Source organism: Ciconia boyciana, chromosome 26 (assembly GCF_034638445.1).
Source record: "Ciconia boyciana chromosome 26, ASM3463844v1, whole genome shotgun sequence".
Classification (NCBI taxonomy): domain Eukaryota; kingdom Metazoa; phylum Chordata; class Aves; order Ciconiiformes; family Ciconiidae; genus Ciconia; species Ciconia boyciana.
In genome coordinates this window covers 913,826-932,861 of record NC_132959.1, presented here as the reverse complement: position 1 = coordinate 932,861, position 19,036 = coordinate 913,826, and the positions used below count along the sequence as shown (strand labels likewise).

Genomic DNA, 19,036 nt, shown 5'->3' with positions numbered 1-19,036 from the left:
CTCTCTTTGCCGATCCAGACTCAGCCATTCCCCCAAGCAAGAGGAGAGCCGGAGCGGGGAGGAGGCTGTCAGATGCCATGCCCAGAGCCCATAAATTACAGCAGGGAAAAGAGTTGCATTTGCCCTATTTCTTATCTGCTTGGAAATTGCACCGCTTTCCCAGCTGCAAAGGCAGCTCTGTTCCCAAGAATTTCACCAAAGCCATGACCTCTTTCCAGGATCGTACAGTATATGGTGGCGGGGAGCCAGGGCTAATTATAGGCACAGGAAAAGGGGAGAGAAGCGTTTGGAAAAGCTCTACCTTCCCAGCGCCGGGGAGCGGGGCGGCACGGCCCCGGCTGAGCCTCCCCGGGTGGGAGCACCCCAAAGGGCTGCGGAACCCGAGGCAAGGAGAGCGAAGCCCAGGGACCCGGCATTCCTGGACATCACGATTCCCCTTTTCTGGAAGGATAAAAGCCAGTGTAAATCACGGCTCGCGCCGCTCCCCAAATTTCTACGTGCTCTGGTACAGAAGGGAAGCCCCACGGGGGGAACGGGACCAGCTGCTGCTCCGGCAGAGGCCGAGCACCAGCACGAGCACCACACCGGCTGCAGAAAGAAATGCAGCAAGAACCAAAGGCACTCAGTCCTACATCAGGAATCTGAGGGTTTAAGCTTCCCTGCAAAGACCCCATCTCCTATAGCCAAGCGATGCCGCAAGCCCCTCACCGTGCCCTCGCGCCCCGGCAGCTGCCAAAAAGCGTGACCTGCAGAGACGCTCCGCAACCTGAAGGCAAATAAATGTGCATTAAACTTTAAACGCCAGCGAACGCTCTGGAGCAAGGCACATGCAATTTTAGAGCCTGGTTCATTCGCGTTTGCTGGGCAATGTCAGAGGAGTCACCTCCCTTCTCCTGACCCCCCTGTATCTGGCACGTAGAAGAGCACGAGGACACGTTAACATTCGTTGCCTTCCAAGACCTTCTAGCAAAGAGGAGGCTGGACAGGAAAGCACTAAAACAAGCAGCAATTTTTTAGCCACCAAGCTCCTCTTCACAGCCACATTTCTACACCAAAACAAAAACCAGGGCAGATAAAAACCCCACCTAATTTTTTTTTGAAGGGGGGAAAACAGGCAGGAACCCTCTCGCTTGCCGCAATGGTTTTCATTTTCCACCAAATAAAATTGAGTCTCAACTCCGGCTGCTCGCTTATCCCCGTGTATGCTTGCTTCCTTGTTTGCTTGCGCATGTGGGAATGTGTGGGTGTGCGGTTTTTGTTTTGCTTTTTGCAATCACTCTGCAGACCATCTCCTGATGTCTTGCAGATCACAGCCTGCAAGGCAAGCGTGCTCAGCCCCGCTCAATTATCCGGTGAGGCAGACCTTCCACCTCTCCGGCTTCAGACTCGTGCGAGGCCACTCTCCTCCTCCAAAGCAGCTTCCAAAAAACGGGGCTTGCAGGTATCCCAACCCCTTGGGTGCTGCAGAGCCATTGCCATCACCCAGTCGCCCCAAGAAGGTCCCTGCCTACGGGGGAAGGATGCAAAAACTGGGTGCTGCGAAGGGAAACGTGGCTGTGCCGGGACAGGCCGGGGGAGCCGGCGGCACGAAACAGCAGGGCACCAGCTCCAGCCTCGCAGCGGGAAAGCGGCCGCTCGCTAAGGGAAGGAATCCGCCCGCAGCACGCCGGGTCCCACCGATGCCCTTTTTAAGGCTCCTGCAGCAGCGGGAAGGGGTTTAAGCGCACCCCGAGCTCGCCCTCCTCCCGGCACGCTGTTCAGGGTCACCTCCCGCGAGCTCGCCAGATAACCCCAGCTAAAAGCTCGCCCTTGGCACCCGGGTCCACTGCAGTGGCGGCACTCAGAAATGCTCCTAAGGAAGACCTAGCCTCAACACATAAAAAACCAGCTCTATTTTACATTACACCCCCCCTCCCTGGCACCGACACCCCAGATGGGCACGTCCAGCGATGGAGGGGAAGACAAACAGAAACGATGTCCCCGCGGTCCACGCCAAAGACACTGGGACCGCAGGCGCCCAGCACCCGCTCCTGCTGTCACCCACTTCTCTTCGAGCAGCCAAAACCGGTGGGAGCGGGACGGAGCAGCGGGCACCCATCCCCGCAGAGCAGAGCCCACCTCAGCCGGGCACCCGGCGCTGCTGGCACATCCCGGCAGAGCACGTGGCGCCGGCAGGGACGACACGGCCCCTTCCCGCCCCGGCTCTGCGGGCGATGCCGCCATGCGCGGCTCTAAGCCCTAACGGGATAACAAGCTCACAATGAGATCCTAATGAAGGATTAGCGAAATACAGTTTAAAGAGATTAAGGCTGGGTGCAGCACTGAAACTTTTTTATTTATTAATTTTTTTTGACAGCCCGGCAGAGGTGAGACCCGGATTTCAGCCCCTGCCAACACGGAGGGAGCTGGCATTCGCCGCCGGCTCCGGCGACTCGGGATGGTTTTTGCATTGCAGTCGCGCAAAGTGGGGTCGGGGCTGCAAAAAGGATGGAGGAAGACAAAAAACCCCGCTCGTGGCGCCTGAAAGCCCTACCCCAGGCACTTTAAAAGCGAGCCAGAGGCTTCCTTCATCTCTCCCCTCCCACACCAGTCCCTTCCCATCTGCATCCCAGCTGCGCAGCGCGGGGAGCGATGCTCTCGGTCCCGTTCATAATGACTGTTGATGTTATCCGCCCGAGCCGGAGCCTTCCAAGGAGCCCCAGGGAAGCAGGTACTCAACTCCCATTCAGGGAGAGTTATTAATATTAATTTCTTGGCTCTACACAAACAGAACAAGAAGTCAGCCCTGGCCTCGAAGAGCTCGGCACGACTGCCAGCCCCACGCACTCCGAAAGGTCAGGAGTCTGGTTCACCCCCAAATCAAACGATGTTTTAAAATAGAAAGCAACACATCTGGGGTTGCTTTTTGGGTTTTTTCGGCTACTTGTATTTTTTCTGCAACCACAAACACCAGCAACTTTCTCCTCCCGAGAAAGAGCAACGTGACTCTCACCCCATCACGGGAATCCAGGAGCTGGGAATTTACTAAACCGGCCCCAAGACGGGTAACGCCCAGGGGTGAAGGGGCAAGCGAGGCTGGCGCTGAGCAGGCAGCGCGTTCGCCGGCAGGGACGGGCTCGTCCCACGGGCAGCAGGGCGACCACGCTCCAAGCCCACCCCTCATTTCAGCCGAGCCGTCCGAAGCCACGCGACAAAAGGGAGGTGGGGAGGGGATCTGACAAACCTCCCTGTCGAGAGACTACAAAACAAATCAAACGAAGATGTTTGGAGCGGATCCAGATGTTTACTAGTGACGCACATGGAGGTATAAATAATTATCCGGTAGGAATTTTGTTCACAGGCAGCTCTCCCTTATCTAATCAGATCCCAGCGCGACGCAGCCCCGGCCCCCCCCCCCACTTAGAAAGTCTTGAGAAAAACAGATGCAAAATTTAAAAAAAACCTCACTAAGGGCACCAGTTTAACCCCATTAATCACTGGACATTTGGACCAGAGCTGCCAGGACTCAGATCTCATCCAGGCGCAGCTCTAGGAGGGAGGATTTTTCCCCGCAGCGGGAGCGCTGGCAGAGGGCCGGATCCTGCGCGAGGATGCGGAGCGGGGCCGGGGAGCCAAACCCTCGCACCCTGCCCCGTGCACGGCACCGGGTGCAGGTAAGGCGGCATCAGCGAGGACAGGAGCCAGCCATGGCATCGGCCGGACCCCTCCATGCCGGCACGAGGAGCTCTCGCCTGTAAAAAACCAGCTGCTTAAAATACACTCGCGAACAAAAACCTCCCTTGTCCGGCTGCGCATTACCGACCGGCGACTTCAGAGCTCGGACGCTGCAATTACCTAAAAATAAATGGACCACAAACCCTGAGATGCCAAATGGCAGAGGGGGATGAAGACGGCAGCGAAGGCACCCCAGCAGCACCGAGCACGGCAAGCCGGAGGGACCGCAGCCGCGAGCGATGGTTGCGGCATCGCCGGGAAGCCCAAGCCGAAGGGTTCACACAGGTAGAAAAAAGGCTTTAACAGCTCAATAAAACCCCACCTGAGCTGAGTTTTCCCGGCCATTAGCATCACCTAACCCACCACCGCTGCCGTGGGAGGTGCCGGCACCGAGCAGCACCGCTGCTCCCCCCATGCTGGCAGCAGCCTTCGCCCCGCCGCCCCCCCCGCCAGCATCACCGATGGTTTTCCAAAAATTAAACCAACCCAACCCACCGTAGGCGAGGCTGCAGAGGGTTTCGCAGAGGCCGGAGAGGAGCAGTGTTGGAAACTTACTGCAGAAAATTGGCCGCTCGGCTCCGGCTCCTTGTCCCTACTGGTGGGAAAGTCTATAAATCGCTAATAAAGAAAAAAAAAAAAATCCCCTCCCATTTTATTCCTTCTCTCTCTCCCCCTCCAAAGGATTGCGAAACCAAGAGGGCAGCCGGGGCTTGGATCTGCAGCATTTCTGAGTTCCTACGGAGTCTGGGCTCCCTGCCACCAGCAACAGCGGCTCTGGGGGTGTGGAAAAAGGGAGGAAAAAAAAAAAAGAGAAGAAGAGGAGAAAAAAAATTAGAAAAAAAAAAAAAGAGTCCTGTTTATTTTGGGGGTTGAGAGAGAAAACTTGCAATGCACAAAGCGGGGGGGTGGCGTGGCTCTGGCATTCCTGCAGGCACCACACACTTTGTAATAGAAAAGACTTTTGGTTAAAAAGTCTGGATTTTGGGTGGGAATACCGAGCTCGCAGAGGATGCTCTTTCCTGGGGTGCACACAGGCGCCGAGTGATCTCCTATACAGGGAGCGCAGCACCTCCCAGGGCAGACGGACCCACCCTGGGGAGCACCCATGGGTGCTAACGGCAGCTCTGCCCTGCCCGGCCGCATCCCCTCTGGTCGCAGTAAGGGGAATTACCAAAGACAGGCTGGAAGAAAAGCCTGCTCCAGCCGTGACCCAGATTCCCCTCCAGCCTGATCCCTCACTGAAGTCATAATCCTTGGAGGGCTTCTAGTCCTTTTTTTTTTTTTTTTAAATACATCCCTGCGCGTTGCCATGGCGACGAGGGCGATGCTATAATTTCAGCATTATAGACTTCAGCGCGAGAACAGGAGGGAGAAGAAGGCTGAAATATGGACGAGTTGCACCGGTAATGTATTTAGGGAAAAAGAATTTTAAAAAAAAAGAAAGAAACAACCAAGGCGACACCTTGGCTTCACGAGCAGACGCTGGAGGAGCGGGGCTGACCCGCAGCCGAAGAGATGCCGGGGATGGGGGTCGGGTCCTGTCCCCGGGCCAGGGTACCGGCTGTCGGGCATTCTTCGGGCAGCGGCTTCCCTGGGCGCGGATGTTCCAGACCCCGCCGGCTTTTGGCCGACCCAGCCTGCCACCCTGCCGGGACAAAGTGACAAGTCCCAAGCACCCCGGCAGCCCTCGCAGTACCCGAGGCAGCCCCGAGCAGGAACGCCCTATTTCGGGGTGGCCTTAGCTCTGCCCATCACGGCTCAGCACCCGGCTGGTGGCAAAACCAATCAACTTTGCAAAGAAGCAGCTCCAAAAAAGCTGCCCAGCCCTTTTTTACCTTTATTTTCCACCACCTTTCTTTCCCACCTTGCTCTGCCCGCATCCCATCGCCAACGGGACGCGGGAGTCCCCGAGCTCCTGCCTGGCTCCCGACGGGAGAAAAACCCACCGCTGCTCCACGTTTTTGCAAGACCATGAGATACCTCTGGGTGCTCTTAGCATCACGCTATTGTGGTTCGGCCCCGAAGAGCCCCTGCGCTGGTGTCAGCGAGTTTGCAGACTGGAAGGTGACCTGGGACCCCACAGGAGGGACGAACCAGGATCCGAGCCGGAGCCCTGAGGGCTTCAGCCCCCCCAAATCCCAGGAGCCTCAAGCTCTCCTGCAGCACAGGAATAGGAAAATTGCACGAGCAGAAGCTAAATGAGTTTTAACAGCGTTTCCATCCCACCGCCCCGCACCCCTTCCCGCCCCATCGCCAGGCACTGAACCGGCACCCGCCGTGACGAAAAATTTCCGAAAGACGCGCAAATAAAAATAAGATCGTACACAAACACCTCTGCCTAAACACAGCCCAATGGCCCATGACTCCCACCACGAGGGAGACGGGCTGCCAGCGGGCTCACGGGGTCCCAAAGGAAGCCAGAAAGCCCCAGGGGACACCTCGCCCCACGCCACGTTCGCCCACGTGCCCTTCCAGCGTGCGGCTGCAAGCAGGGAGGTGAGAAAAGGGCGCTCCGGTCCGGTGCACGGCACCTGGCACAGCATCCAGCGCTGCTCCAGCCGTGCAGCCTGCACCCCTCGGCTTCTGTCTCTGAGACACGTGAGAAAGACTCCGACGGCAAAACCCGGGTGGCCGGCGTCAGGAGGCACGTGGAAATCACCATCGGTCCCACGCCGGAGCCACGGTGCCTGGACACAGCTCAGAAAGGCAGCTTAAAGCGGGGATCCTCGGAGGGCGGCGCGATGCTGGGACAAAAGGGTCTCCCGAGCCCATAAATGCTTGGGAAAAAAAAAAAAAAAATCACAGCGCATCATTGCAAAAATGGGAAATCCAGGCGTGGGGCAGCGGGTGCTGCGCACCAGCCAGGGGACCCCACGCTGGGGCTTGCAACGCTCCTCGGTGCAATGTCCCGTCTCTACCAGGCTGGGACCAGGCCTTCAGAAAAGCTTGTATAACCTCAGGGAAGAAAAAAAAAACCAACAAAAACTCAAGAGCATTTTGTTTCAGTCCCCAAAGGGGAGCCAAAGCCCCAAACCACCAGCCTTAGCGTGCGACCTGTCAGCCCTTGAGCCATCAGGGTTGTTTTTAGCTCTGAGCTCCATATTTAGCCTCAAAGGTATTTATCTTTGAGAAGCTAAAAACAAAGCTGCATTTGCTTAACAAAAAGACCCCGTTTGCTCAGTACATGTGTAGCATCGCGGGGAGAAGGCATGCAAAGCAGCCTTCCTCCCTCGCCAAGCAGAAGGCGTTGAAGGTCACCCGAGCGGATGCTGAGCTCGCGGTGGCTGGTCCTCTCCGCTGGAAAGGACAAGGCAAGAACATCTTCCCTTACGGGAAGCCTCTTCCCGACCTTCCCACTTACATCTTGTCCAGCTGGAGCAACCCTCTCCGGCACAAAGGCAGGCGTGAAATTCTGCTTGCTAAAGCACACGCTCGCGTCTGGCCTTAAACCTCAAAGATCGGAGGGCAATTAACAGGTTTTTTCCAAACTCTCTTGATTTGCAACCAGAGCCGGTCTCACCGTTTCCTCTCCTGGGTGCCAGCAGCCGGCCGGAGCAAGGACACGCGGCTTCGTCCCGCCTCGGGAGCAGCGTCTGCGGGGGAGCGGGGAGGCGAGGAACCTGACCCTTGGCAGGGTGCAGCGCGGCACTGCGGCTCAGCCGGGCGCGGTGAGCCCTGCCCCAGCCACGCTCCTTCGGAGGAGGGAGAGGTCGGCCTGAAGGCAGCTCCCACGGCACCCGGGGATCCCGGGAGCACCCAGACCTCACGTCGCCGGGACCCTCCCCGTCCCGCAGGAGCAGGCAGAAGATACAGCAGCTCCGCGCTCACCCATCCAACACACCGGATCAGCAACCTGCTGCTGTGCCGTGCCCGAGGCTCAACCCGGCACCTACGTCATTGTTTTGTGACAAAGTCCCTTCGCGAACCAGTGCCACCCAACTCCCCGTCTCCTCCTTATCTCGCACCGGCGCACACCGCCATGGCACCGCGCTGCTACCGAAACCCCTTTTGCCCCGCCACGCCCACAGCTCGATTAAAGCTCAACCGTACCAAACACCAAAGGGGGATCATACCGATCCCCAAAAAACACCGGTGCGCCCAACGCCACCCCAAAAAGACAGATGCTCGCCTCTCCCCCTGCGATAAAACGCCAGCTCCGGGGAGAGGATTGATGGAGGGAGCAAGAAGCAGCATACCAGCCACCAGCTGCCGCGGGAAGAGGCTTGGCTGCCTTCGGCACCGGCATCCTGCTCCAACCATTTGTTCTGCTTCTATTTTAGAAAGCGATGGGGCTCGGCGCTACGCGGCTCCCAACCTCCCCACCGCCGAGCGAGGCGACAGATTTCTGCAAAGAGGTAGCGCCGGCTCCGCTCCCCATCTTGGCAGCGGCATCTGCGCGGGGCCGGAGATATTTTTGAACGAGCGAGTCGAGAGGTGCTAGTTTTCCCGGCGGCTCGTTGCCGGCGCGTGGGAAGGACGGCCGTGCCGAGTCAGGGAAGGTTGGGGATGGATCCGTGATTGATCCCTGTGCCCGAAACCCAGGAGATGGGGCACTGAGTCCTCATAAGCCACGCAGAGCAAGATGTCCAGCGGCACGTCGAGCTCTCTGGGAAAGCATCACCCGAGAGAAGAGGCTGGAGAGCAGCCTGGCTCCTGCTGGACCCCAACCCCGCAGCCCCGAGCCCTTCCCAGGAGCCCGCACGCCGGTCCACGCACTCGGAGGAGAGCCCGGCACGCACACGCTGCCCGCGCGATCCCAAGCGCTGCTCCTCACCGGAAAACCAGACTGAAAACTGCCCCGAGTCCCCGCCCGAGCAAGCCCTGCCTTCACCCAACTCTTCCATCCCGGTTCCCAGTCATCGAAATAAATTTGCTGCTATCGCAGGGTTTTCTTAAACCACATCTCCAGGACGCACGTGGTTTAAGCCCAGGGATAACCACACCGGGAGGCACCTCCTCGCCGCCGCCGTGACCTTCCCAGTGGTGTCAGCTCCGGAGGAGACACTCGGTGCCGCACGCAAACGCTTTGCTTTCCCCCATAGTTCTTCCAGCAAGTTCTCAGCCGGTCTGAGTGCCGCACGCCGGGCTCTGCACCCGACGGTGCGGGTGCCTCGGCCAGCGGACGCTGCCAAAGTCAAAGCTCCCTTCGGCACAATTTTAAAGGGCAAAATTTCCCCCCGCGCTGCCTGGCAGGGAGACGGTGCTGGCTGGCAGAGCCAGGCTCCGGCAACGCCGCATTTTTAACAAGCCGCAGGTTTTTCAGCCGCTCCAACCCCTCGTCCAGTCGAGTGGCACCAGGGTCCCCTTCTGGACAAGGTGACGCAGAGCCCGGAGATACTGCGGGTGCCGCAGGACACCGCACCCTGGGGACAGCCGCGGTCCCCAACCGCTTGCATTCAGGCAAGACGGGTTGTTCCTCCCGAGGCTGAAAGCTTGCTCGCACGCTGGCAGGAATCCCGCAGGTACCAGCTCCACGGGGACATTTGTCACGGTATTTAGACAACGCACGACAGCTCGGACCCCACCTATGGTTACGCAAACACCTCCGGACCACCTCAAGATTGGTAAAAAACCCACTCATTTCTTTTGCATCCCCGAGCTTTGCAGAATGTCCTCTCCCACGGATGCCACCGCGGACCAGGAGCAGCCAGGCCTGGGGCCCGATCCTGGCCATTCCCCGCCGCAGCCCCTCATCGCCCTGTTTCATCTCCCACTCCCAGGAGAAGACGCTCTCGGCGCAGACCACCACGGCCCGGGGCTGTGGGACAGGATGGTCTCGGTGACTGCACCGGTGAAAAAAAAAGTCTGGCCGGTCAAAATAACTCGTCCGCTTTTTTTTTTTTTTTAATTTTTTTCTTCCCTGTCAGTGGAAACTCCTGCTACGGCACCGTGTCTCGAGGTTACTGCTTGGGGTGGGGGAGGATTTCAGGTTTTACAACCGAAAAAATTCCAGACAGAAACCCAGAAACGTTGCCAGTTTTTTACTAAACAGAAGTCCTTCGTCCAATGTATTTAATTTCTTTAACTTTTTTTTTTTTTAAGCTTGACGCAGCAGGTTTTAAGCAAACGCCGTTTTTTCAGCCCCCAAAATTTTGACCGCTTTGATAGAAAACTGTCACTGACACCGTGAACGTTTTCCACTCTCAATTTCTTTTTTGAGGAAAACCAAACCAAAAAAATCTGACCCCACATATTTTCCCCACCTGCACGACATGGGATGTGTTCCTGGGTATTTGTTTCTGCGGCGCCTAGCAATTTTTCCCTGAAGTCTTCCAATAATTGGAAAGGAAAAATTCTCTTTTTAAAACAAAAAAAAATTTTCATCTTAAAAATATGAAAAAAAAAAAAAAAGATGCTTTCCAAAAGGATGGAGAAAAGTCACATTGTTCCAAAAGGCACTTTCATTTACGAAGGAAGATGAAAACTTTCAACCTATTATCTATTTATAACCACTGCTTATATCCATCAATAGCACCTTCTACCCCGCAAGCTCCACGGCATCCTCCTGGGCAGGTAACGCCCTGCCGACAGCCCCCAGCACCCTGCCGCGGGGTGCAGGATCCGGCCTCGCGGGCGATGCAAGTAATCCCCCTATCGCAGGAGGAGGAGGAATCCCTTTGCTATTTTCCTAGATGAGCCTACAGGAGGTGACCCCTTCGCAGCCCCAGGGTGGGCTCGGGTCGGGGACCCGGCCCCACAGACGGGTGCTGCCTCCTTTACTATTTCTTTGGGCTGGGCAAAAAAAAAAAAAAAAAAAAAAAAGAAAAATGAAAAAAAATGTGGGAGCCGGCAGCTTTGCCCTGCCTCCTTCCAAGAAAAGGGGGATGCGGCAGCAGCGCTGCAGCGGGTGGTCGCCCTTCCCCGCAGCACCCGGTCCCCCACCCGCACCCCGAGCATCCCGGCCGGGGGGCCATCGGAGGCACCTCCTCCTCCTGGAAGCGGTTTTGGGTTTGCGCCGGATGCCTGCTGGAAGCTGTTTGAAGTTCTGGAAAGAGAAACGATTCCTCCTCCTCCTCTTCCTCCCTGCCCAGAAATAGGTCATTTAATTACCACCTTTCCAACCCCAAAACAACACTGACTCAAGGCAGGAGGTGGGAGCGCTTCAACCCCGCGCCGGCTCATGCCCGGCAGCAGCCCAAAGCACCATGGCACGGCTTTGACCTTGAGACGTTCACGCCGGCAGGACCCGGGCGTCAGGGCAATGTCAGCACGGATGGCAAGGACTCAGCTCCCCTCTTCTGGATTTCAATTAGCGCTGTTCAATTAAATCAAGGAGAGTCGGGAACACGGGTGCTTGCTGAGCCCCTCCACGCATGGCCACCAGGCACGGCCGTGCGCCGGCTCCAGGAAAACCAACGGCTAATTGCATGTTGTGAAATAATACGTGTCCTGCTCGGCACGGAGTGAAACGCGTGGCCCCGGCGTGGTCCGGTCCGGCTGCTTCGCGCTGGGACACCGCGGTGGCTCCTGGGTGGTGGCCGGAGCCTGACACATCCCGGTGCGGGCATCATCCTGCCCTACGAGCTCGTCCTCACCACACGCACCAAGGCACCCGCCCCGACACCACTCCTGCCTATTCGGGCTTCGCTTTCGGCAGGCGGGGGAGCAGCGGCACGGCTTGCCCGTTCACGCGGGGACTGGAGCGGCACGAAGCTGTTAAAAGCCCGACTGGGCGCTGCGGCAGCACCCGGCATCGGGAACGGGCCCCGGCGCCTGCTCCGGCATCCCAGCACTCAACCGCAGCCGGGACATCTCACCACGACCGGACCCCTCCAGGTGACAGGGACCCCTCGAGGCGACACGGACCCTGGCAGCGAGGAGCCCCGACACCATCGCATGCACCTCGTCTCATCCATACCTACCACCCCGCTTTTACATAGGGGAAGAGGCTCACCTATAGCTCGGGAGAGAGCAGCCGGGGAATTGGGGAGCAGCAACTGCATCCCCCCCGCCTCCGCACGAACCACGCAAAAACGGGCCGAGCTTCCCCAAAAAACTCTCCCCGTGCAGCTTGGAGGCCCCGCTCCCGCCATCTTTTTAGCCACCATTTAAGAGAAAGCAAACGTACAGCCCACCCCCCCAAAATAAATCCCTCTGAATTGATTTCCCGCATATTTAACAAGCCCTCGCTCCACGTGGGCACTTTTTAAAAAAATTTTTTAAAGGATGCAAGCTCTTGTCCGTTTCTCAAGCGGTAGGGAGCTACAGCAGGGAGACACCAGGAGCGAGGGAAAAGGGAAAATTAAAGAAAAACCACAAGCAAACCAAACTGGAGTGCGAGATGAAAAGCGACAGATCTGTGGAGGTAGAGCTGCTGGCAGGCAGACGGCTAGATCCATCTTGAAAGCAAAAGCAAACTGCTGCTCAAACAAGGCAGAGGGAAAAACCTAGAGGTCTTCCGGCACTGCCTAAGCTCTGATCAAACAAAATGATTAACAAATTTCAGCTTTTTATTGAAAGCTTCTCTAATTAGAGGAAAAAAAGAAAGAAAAATAATAATAATTTAAAAAAAACCAACCCTGAGAGGCGCATCGGATGGTAAAGTAATAAATACCGTCTCGAGGAGGCGAGGGGCTGATGCATCCCATAGTCCTGCCATCACCGGGAGGGCGAGCGTGGCTGGGGGCACCCGGCACCCACCCCGCGGCACCCGGCACCCAGCACGGCCGCGGGTTTCTGCGCCTCCCCTCCCTCCCCAGCCCTCCTCCTCCTCCTCCTCCTCCCTGCCCCTGCTCTGACTCACTTGCTTTTTGCTCACCGCATCTGGCTCAGCGGCAGAGCCGTACCTTCCCGGGGGCAGGACTGTCATTTGCAATAGAGTCACCTCTGAACTCCGGATGGCTCAGCCTCTAGGAACTGCCAAAATAGCTATAAAAATAAGAAAGAGTCCCTGGCCCGAGGAGCTCGCCCTCCGAGCAGATGGGACGGCTACAGGGTGAGGCAGAGGGGATATTTTTAGCTCCGGTTGCAGATGGGGAAGTCCGGCACGGCGTCTGCACGGCAGCCCCTGCCGCTGCCCGCGCTACCTCGCCACGGCCCCGCTCGGGCCACCTCCGTGTGCGCTCCCGGGTATTAACAGGATTTAACGGGATGCTGCCTGCTCGCTTCCCAAGCCTCGGGCACCGCCTGGCCAGGGCCGGCTCGCACTGCCGTGGCTCTGCACGGCATCTCCGCCGGCACTGGGCTGGCCAGGGGCACCCGGCGGGGCGGCAGCGGCCCGGCGAAGCAGGGGCAATGCCAACGACACGCATCCCTCTCCCCCTTTCCCCTCCGTTCTCAAACGAGCCACTGCAAGACGACCACGGCCCCGCAATCCATCGCGGTGGGGGGACGCCAAGCAGCATCCCGTGGCGGGTTCCTCCCGGCACGCTCCGAGCGATGCCGACCCGAGCCCGGGAAGCGCTCCAGCTTGGAAAAAAGAGGGAAAAGCAATTTCTGCCCCTCACCACTGGTGCTTTTTTAGGTTTAAATGACTCGCTCAGGGTCACAGTGGCAGAGGCCCTAACTGAGCCCTTCCCCTTCTGGTCAAAGCTCTCCTGGTCCTTCGGGATGAGCCGGGCGGCATCACCCCCCACCCTCGCTTTCATCCTTCCTCCGCGAGCCGGGGCCTGCACCAGCATCGACACCTCCCTGCCAGGCAGCTGCCAGCGGCGGCTCCCGGCACGCGCCAGCACCGCAGCAGCTGGGTCCCGCTCCCATACTTTTCGTCCGACACTTTCGGCTTTGTTCTCCTTTGCACAAAGCCGCCGTTAGGCTGCCCTGGCAGCACGGAGGGACCTCGGAGTGGATGTGGTTTATGACCATATTTAGGCTCCTTTACGTTGCCAGAGTCGCAGTAAAGGGCTGCGGCGTTAAATGAGAATCAGACCCCACTTGTTTCACTTGGCAGCCTGGGCAACTCCGGCATCGTCCGTGCCTCCACCCTGCCCGCTCGGGGACAGGATAAAATAGCAACAGCCCTTTCCAGCTCCGCGGTTGCACTTCCCAAGCGGGGCCGAGAGCCCCACACCAACGAGGAGGGGGGGATTAAACACATTAAACATCACCCCCCCCTCCTGAGAGCAACACCGAAGCGTAGGGAAGCAAAGGGACTTGCCCAAGGTCACACGCTGACAACAGCGGCACTTCCCGAGGTCCCCAGAGCCCCCCAGCAGGACCAAGCACACGTGGGAACGTGACCGCCCGGCACGAGGAGCCCCCGAGCCGGTTTGTGCCGGGAGGGAGCCGGGACAGGAGTGGAAGCGCCGAGCCACCAGACGAGCGAGCTAATGCCCCTTCAACACGAGCACGTTAAATCCCTGCCGTGGCGGAGGCGACGGCACTTTTCCACCGCGCTGGCAGCACCGGCGAAACCCGAGCAGCGGCCCCCGCCGCTCCGGGGACATCGGCCACCTGCTCCGAGCCAAGCACAAGTGTGGATGCCTCAGCCTGGCAAAGCCACGACAACTGCAGGGGCTGAAGGGCAAGGGGGGGGGAGGAAAGGAGAAGCCATGAGGCCTGTCCAGAGGTCCGTGACCTTCAGGAGCCCACGAGCAGCAATCCCGAGGGCAGGGCAGGCAGCTCACTTGGAGCTCCCAAGGGACACGGGCAGCCCCAGCGCTCCCCAGGCCGGGGCACCAGCACCGAATCGACCCAGGGAAGGGAAGAAAATACCCAGCATAAACCTTACCTACACCCAATATCCACAGCCCCTCGCCTGGATGAGGGGACGCGGCTGCCGCAGCGTCCCCGTCACGCCAAGTCCTGCACGGCCCCCGTCCCCGTCGGCAGCAAGGTTTCGGGCTGGCTGTCCTGGCAGAGTGGTTTAAGAGCACCGACCTTGGCGGAGCAACACCGACCCGAAAATCCACATGGGGCCACGCACTGGAGGAGAAGAGGCTTTGGAGGGGCAGGATCAGGCCTTCCCCGGGGAGGGGGGGCAGGCGGAGGCCGTGCGCCGAAGGGAGGCGGCGCTGGGGGAATTCGCACCAGCCGTGCTCCGCTTACCGGTGTCTGCCTCCCTGCCCGGACCCCTGCCTGCCGGTGGGGAGGGGGGTCGCCGGCCAAAACCGTGTGGCAGCTCCCGACAGCCGGGGAGGACGAGGAGGGGGGGGACACACACACCCCAGCTCGTGGCGGTGCAGAGCTGTGGGGTGCCACGGGGCTCCCGGGGTGCAAAGAGCTGCGTGCGTGTGCGTGCACACGCGCGTGTCTCGCTGGGTGTGTGCTGCTCTTGGGCGGGGGGAGGGTGGGGGGGGAAGAAAATAAATGAAAAATTAAAAGCCGACAACAAAGCCAAAGGGGCGAGCTGTTGGGAAGGAGATAAGCCGCTGGCAAACAGGCGTTACAGATGCTGAACAGCACCCAGATGCCGGGACGCCCCGTCCACCGCATCCCTTCCGCCGGCATCGCGCAGCCCCTCGCCGCCTCGTACCGCCAAGCCGAGGCAACGCTCACCGTCCCGGGGAGGCCGCGGCAGCGGTACGGGGGGCTTTGTCCCCCACCACGGCACCTCACTCCGGTCGCTGTCAAATGGCAGCCGCGGCGTTGTGCCCCCACCGCCACCGGCCCGGAGGAGCAAACAATCACAGCTGTCAGCTCCGGTGCCGGCACCCGGCCAAGTCATTGAAGCTCCACGACTCGATTTACCGCCAGCTCGCCGAGAAGCTGCTCTTGCCAATCAAACCACAGCCCCCCACCAGCACCCCAAGCCTCGCCGGTGGCCTCCTCCGCCGGCGGTCCCCCCCCCAGCACTCTTATCATCGTCCCGTGGCCCACCGGGGAGGGCACCCCCCGAAAGCTGCTGGGCCCCACTTCTCGCTCGGTCCCTCCAGGCCGCTCTGGGTCCTGCTCCGGGGTGGCCACGGTGGCACGGCTGGGCTCGGGGACTGTCACGGCGGGGGGCCCACGGGGATGGAGCCCCTCCGGCGCTGCCCCAGAGCGGGGTGAGCACCCCCCCAGCGCCCGCCCCCACCCCACCGGCAGCACCCAGCGGGCAGAGGGACCCTTCCCCTTGCGTCGCACCCAGCACCCGCATCCCCCGACCCCCCCCGCATCCCGCGTCCCCCTCCCCATCCCGCCCCTCTCACCTGTCCCCCGCAGCGCCCAGGCCGAGGCGACACTTCTTCCCCTTCCTCCCTCTCCCTCCTTCACCTCTGCACCATTTTGGTGACGGTTTGTTTTGAAGCGGCAGCGGGGGGGAAGGGGGGTGGCGGGGGGAAGGATGTGCTCTCCGCCCCCGCCGGCTGCGCGCTCCGCGCTCCGGCCGCGCTCCGCCGCCCATCCCCGCCGCCTCGGGGCGGCACCGCGCAGCAACCGGGGGGGGGAGGGCGGCTACCAAAGGGGTCCCGTCGTGTCCCCCCCCCCGCCAAACACACACAGACGGAGCTCCTCGCTCTCCCAAAGGCGGGCGGCACGGCCCGGGGCGGAGGGGTGGGGAGGGCGCCGTTCTCGGAAGTAACGCCAGAACGGCAAAGACGTTAAAAATATAAAAAAGAATTTAAAAAAATAAGGATTGGGGGGGGGGGGGAGAACACAACAACAAAACAAAAAACCCACAACCCAACGTTAAAAAAAAAAATAAATAAAAACGCGAGAGAAGGATGGGGACCCACCTCTAGCGCGGAGCGGAGCCCAGCCGCCTCCCGGGGCTGCGGCGGAGCCGGCGGGGAGCGACCATCGCCGGGGCCGGCCCAGCCCAGCGTCAGGACGCGGCGCGGCGCAGGGCGCGGGCGGCGGCGCGGGCAGCCAATGGCCGCGGCGGCGCGGAGGAAGCGGAGCGGGGCCGGGGGCAGAGCCGGGGCCGGGGGAGCCGGGGGCTGGGGGCGGAGAGCCGGGGGGACCCGCGACACCCCCCCGGTCCCGTCCCGTCCCGTCCTCCCGGCCGCGCGGCCCCACTCGTGTCGGTGCTTCCCCGCGGCAGCGGGATGGGGAGGTGTGGGCCCCCCCCGTCCCCCGTGTTGGAGCTGCTGGCCCGGGGTGCTGGGGGTAAGGTGGGTTTTGCTCGGAGGTCCCGTGGGGAGCGGGGGGACACGAGGCGCAGGGCGGTGGGGTCGGTGGGCTTCGAGGGTCCCGGCCCTGAACCCCGGGGCTGGCCTTGGCGCATGTCCCTAAAAGCCACGCTGGGGCACGTTAGTGACCCCTCGCCCCGGTGAAAGGGCCGGTTCTGCAGTAGGGATGCTGGGTCCGGTGCTCGGAGGTGGCGAAGGGTCCGGCACCAGCACAGACCCCTCGTGGGCACGACGCAGCCCGGCTTGCCCCCGTACGGGCCACCCCGTGCCACGGGGCTGCTCTCGCCTCCTGTGTCTCCGACGCATTGGGCTCCCGCAGGACGGCGGCGTGAAGCCGGCCCTGCCCCGGCCCTTCCCCGCAGCACCAAGTCCTCAGGGCCGGGAACACGCAGCCGAGCACACGCCAGCGGCACCGACCGGCCATGGCAAAGGGCTTCCTGCACTCCTTGGCTGCAGGGCCGCAATGCCCAAGCCCAGCTCCAAGCCAGGGCATTACGTTCCCTCTCCTCCAGCTCCTCCTGTAGCTTCAACCCGGATAAATTGCTCTGTGGTTACCCTCAAGAAATCCAACCTGTTGAACAATGACTCCCACTGCAGCGCTCGCTCCGCACCAGCACTGTTTGGGGCAGGACTCTGATTTTTAGGGGGTCGGGGACCTGGTGCCATCCCCGTCTCGCCGCCTTATCTGGTGCCACGCACCCGCAGCATCGGGGTAGCGCTGGCGGTGGGTGCCGGCAGCCTCGGGGCTGGGGATATGCACGGGGCTGGTGGCTGGAAGGATGCGGACCTCCAGCCTGCGCCCCTGGGTCTGCACCGAGGGGCATGGCAGGTGCTGGTTCTCCCACCGGATCAGCTCTCCCGCCGCCAAGCACTGGCCGGAGAAGTGCCGTATGGCACGGCTGAGGCTCAGCATGGGGCACAGGCTTTCCTTTCCCAGGGATGCACGTGGCACGGCGGGCCTGGGCAGGCTCCCACGTGCCACAGAAAGCAGTAAAAATAAAAATCAAGCTGGCGTGGGACTGTGCCTGGTGGAAGCAAGCTCGTGCCAGGGGTCGGAGCCTCCACAGGAAATATTTCATGGGTCCCCCCGACCGGCGAACGTGCAGCCCACCTTCCCATACAGGAGCCGGCACGAGCCCGGCGGGAGTCTGATGGCCCAGAAGACCGGGATGCTGAGGGATGACTCTGTCACGCACGAGGCCACTGTGCCAGCACGAGGGGGCTGGGGACCGGTGACAAGGATGTCCCAGCTCCGTTGGGTCGCATCCAGCTGGAGCACTGAGCCTACGGGTGCTCCCAGCATCCCTGGGGCACAAAAACAGCCACAGGGGAGTTGCCGGGGATGGGGGAACGGAGCCAGCCGTTGCATTTTTACCAAGACCATGCCTGTAACCAGAACCATCACCCGTCTGACAGCGGCACACGGTCCCCCTGCACTGGCCTCCTGGCTCCCCTGCGGCACGAGGTGCTGCACAAACCCAAAAACCCCAATTAGCTCCCCAAAGGCCTGGGGTGATTGGGGAGTCTGGAGCTGGGGTGTGCTCCCGTTGGGCCTGTTCATCATGACCGGCTCTTCCTCGAGCCCGGTCCCGGGCCGGGAGGGCAGGGAGAGGTTCCCCAATGCCAGTGACTCAGCCGAGGGGGACGTTTTGCAACACGCTGGGTGTGGGAGGAGGCTCCCGGTGTGTGGAAAGTAGGCGGCGAATTATCCGAGGTGTGCGGTGAGCGCGCGGCTCAGGGAAGCTCGCGGGCAGGGAGCGAACGCTGCAGGGAAAGCCGGGGGGCGAGCGGACCTGCAGCCCGGAGCTGGGGAAGGGGGTCCCGCTCTGGGGCTCCCTGGGGGACGGCGGATGCTCGGGGCTGAGATGGTGGCACGGCCACTCCGGGATGGGCTTTTTCGGGGTCTGGTGCGTGCACCCCACGCCGGAGCGCAGCCCCTGCACCTTTCCCTGCCTTAATCTGGAGCAAACTAAGCAAGGACACAAGCATCTCCGTTAGGGCAAGAGGCAAGACGCACTCGAGGGAGAGGCCGGATCCGACCCGAGTATCACCGGTGGCACGGGCACGTCCGCCGTCGTCGCCCCTCTGACTCGGTGACACAGTTTCCTACTGCCTCCTTCCCCCATGACAATACATATTTCTAGTGGACTTCTCAGTGTGTTTGGCTTTTTGGGGCTGTTTGTTGTCAGTTAGTTATTGTATTATATTTATTGTTAGAAATAGGGCTATTTTTAGCACCCTGTTGGTTTAGATAGAGATGGGATTAGTCATCTCACCAAGAGCTGTTTGCAGTCTCTCCTCAAGGATTCTCTGGGGTTTGTTTTCCAATCAAC

At 60.4% G+C, this 19,036-nt stretch overlaps 1 protein-coding gene across 6 annotated transcripts in view; it reads right to left on the bottom strand.

Annotated features, from left to right (window-relative positions):
* MEF2D (myocyte enhancer factor 2D) overlaps positions 1–16,464 on the bottom strand; it is a 78,130-nt gene extending 61,666 nt beyond the window's left edge. For 4 of the 6 annotated variants that reach the window (XM_072846821.1, XM_072846827.1, XM_072846829.1 and 1 more), the window contains exon 1: positions 16,308–16,464. The gene's annotated coding sequence lies outside the window, so the exon portion shown is untranslated. Of the gene's footprint in view, positions 1–15,782; positions 15,906–16,307 lie in introns of those variants that run through there. The other 2 variants (XM_072846825.1, XM_072846823.1) reach the window with 2 other exon arrangements.
* Positions 16,465–19,036: the final 2,572 nt, after the last annotated feature.